The sequence below is a fragment of the Triticum dicoccoides genome, chromosome 6B (genome assembly GCF_002162155.2).
Source record: "Triticum dicoccoides isolate Atlit2015 ecotype Zavitan chromosome 6B, WEW_v2.0, whole genome shotgun sequence".
NCBI classification, from domain to species: Eukaryota; Viridiplantae; Streptophyta; class Magnoliopsida; order Poales; family Poaceae; genus Triticum; species Triticum dicoccoides.
The window spans coordinates 489933823-489937075 of NC_041391.1; positions in this window are offsets into that span (position 1 = coordinate 489933823).

Here is a 3253-nt window from a genome sequence, read left to right on the forward strand (position 1 = left end):
CGGCGGCAGACAGCCGCCTCGTGAGACGATGTGAATGGTGAGGGAGAGGATGGCGGGGAAGCGTCATCGGGCCAACTGCTTTTCTCCTCTTGTAGTTGGGTTTGGTCGACAAAGACTCCACCAGCTCGCTCTGGCAGGACATTGTCACAAACGGCACCCTGTAGATGCTCGATCCTTCAATCTCTGGTGGATGCTCCATCTGGGATCGACACTCCCACCACCGCTCCCTCACGATCGGATTCAGCGAATCTGTTTGCTCCATGGCCCAGAGGAGCAGCTCTATGTACTCCCGCGTGACTCCCTCCGGGACTATCACCGCCTTTTTGCTCTGTTGAAGATATTTGGCCATGGATGTCGCCGTCACCGCTAGTTGGTCCTTGTTGTCAAACCAAGACTGTATCTCCAACATCCTAGCTAGCTTCATAGGGTCGCCATGTGTGATCCTCATGTATCGGTTGTACTCCTCCATCGATCTACTTCTCCACAATACCTTCACTCGCCGGTGGTGGTTTTTGAATGGAAGAGGAGAGGAGGAGCACTGGATTGGGATTAGAACGGGAGAGGAGCGACGCTGGTTTTGGACTGGAACAGGAGAGGAGGGCGGTGGTTTTGAAATGGAAGAGGAGAGGAGCGGCGCTGGATTTAGATTGGAACAATAGAGGAGCGACGATGGTTTCAGAGGAGAAGAGCGGAAGAGCAGCGCTGGTCTTGGAAGTATTTTTGTTTTTTGTATTTTGGGTCAAAGTTTGACCATGTACTGTATCTGACAAGCAAAATGTGAATGCATGTCACCAGAAATTGTATCGTTTGGTTCGTATCTGAATGTACTTTCAAATTATATTATTTTTGCAACGTATAACATATATTTTATGTGCGAAAATCATGGTCAATTATGACCCAGAATAAAAGGGAGACTAGTTAATGTGGGGTCGCTTTCTAAATTGAAGGGTAAATTGATTTTGATTTTGATCCAGTCACAGCCGCACGCTCCTCTCCCTCTTCTCCATTGCAAAACCACCTCCTCTCCTCTCCATCATCTCCATTCCAAAACCACCATCTCACCTCTCCCTCTTCTGATCTTCTCCATTGCAAAACCACCTCCTCTCCTCTCCATCATCTCCATTCCAAAACCACCATCTCGCCTCTCCCTCTTCTGATCTTCTCCATTGCAAAACCACCTCCTCTCCTCTCCATCATCTCCATTCCAAAACCACTGTCTCGCCTCTCCCTCTTCTCTATTGCAAGACCACTGTATCTCCTCCCATCTTCCAAAGCTAGCACCGGACCACTCAGAAGGACATCTACGGAGAGGATGCAGCAGCAAATCAGGCAGATCATCGGCGGCGACCATGCAAAGTTAGCCAGGTTGAAGGAGATCCTTACTTGGTTTGACAATGAGTGGGAGATTTCGAGGACGGTGAGGGCCATGTGGCAATGTATGCGAAAGAGCAAGACAGTGGTGATGAGGGTGGCGATGTACATGTACTCCTCGGCGGCAGTCACGCCATAGTCCTCCGAGTTCATTGAGTATCTCCTCTAGGCGATGGAGCAGACAAATTCGCCTGAGGCGAGAGTCAGGCGGAGGTGGTGGGCGTACAGGTCGAAGGTCGAGCACCCAGAGGATAATGAATCTATCGAGTATGGTGTGCCGCTCGTGAGGGTGCAGAGCTAGCCGGAGCCATAGGAGTATTCGTTCTCTCACCGCAAGAGGAGGCCAGATGGCGTGACGTCGCTTCCCCGCCGTTCTCCACGGTTCCATCGATGCTCGCCTCGTTTCAACGGCGGTGGTAGGGTTCAAGGTAAGCTTTGCACTAACCTAATCTTCCACCTTCTCATGATTAAAATCAGGGTGACAGCTAATGAAAATCATGCTTAAAATCAGTCTCCGAGTACTACGCCAATCACCCTAAAATAGCTCTGGACCTTTGGGTCAAAGTTGTGGCACAGTGTACAAATAAAGAAAAATAGATTGGTGCATCTTTCAGAAAAGAGTACTCCCTAGAAACTGCCAATATAAGCTACTAGTATTTGGTTAGAGGATTTGCAGCCGAGAAAGATCCATCCACAGAGAGCGCCACACATCCCACTGGTGGTGGTGGATGCCAATGCGTGCATGCAGCATGGTTGGTGTCGGTAATTTTTACTTGGCACACCTCACACTCTGCATATATGCCGGTTCCTTACATACATTTGTGTAGTTCCACCAAAATGCAGCTGAATAAACCTGTTTGCACAGATAATGAAAAAGTGTGATTACATTATAGTGTCACTAGTTGATGAAACACACAAAATAAATAGAAGAAAATATTGCGATAGTATCATAGAATGCCATGCTGCAAGGGCGAGATGGGCCCTGTGACGCCTCATACTGGAAATCGTCCCAAGTCTCCCAGATACACCTTCTACCAGTGATGAACATCAGTGTACAACGGTAGTACAAGGAGGCTCCTTGAGACATTCAAATCTCTATTTTTGTACAGATCAACTAAAATTAAGCACCCCAGTTTGCAGAAACGCTTAAAAATTAACAATGGGACTAGTTGATGAAACATACATTAACAAAGAGAAGCACTTTCTTTATCTACATTGAAAATGAAATGATAGAGAGGACACTCACTCTATTTTAACTGTATTATTACTTCATTTTATCAATGACACTAGGGTTGAGCAGGTGGCAAACGAGGTGTACCGTGCATCGCAAGGATGGAGGTCGGAGGTGCTTAGACTGGGATGCTGAAGCTGGCTCTTTTAGTCACCAACATGGATGATTCAATTCATGGGACCTCTTGGTGCAGTTCACCTAAAATGAAGCAATGTCCCGTGAGCTAGCAGCTTCTTCTTCATTTTTTTAAGAAAAGGGCTCTAGCCCCGGTTCCATTTCCATCAGAAAATGAAACCCACAAAGGTTCTTCTTCATTAGTTGCAATAAAATTGAGCAACATCAAGGTTGGTTGTGAATCCCCTGGAATGTTCAACTATAATTTGGATATCATTTGTGCAGTTCAACTAAGATCGAGCGTGAAATGTATATCTCTGTTTGCACAAAAAAGGTGGAAAGGAGGGTGACTCACAAGTGATGAAACATGCATCAAATCAAAAGAAGCATGTTCCTTATCTGAATGGCAATCCTACAAGGATAGTAGCAATTACTGAAGCAGTGGCATTGATAGATATTAGTGTGGGCATTAGGATTAACTATAACAACCGTTAAATACGGCATTACTTTGGGCATAGGAGAGTAGGCGGACCAGGA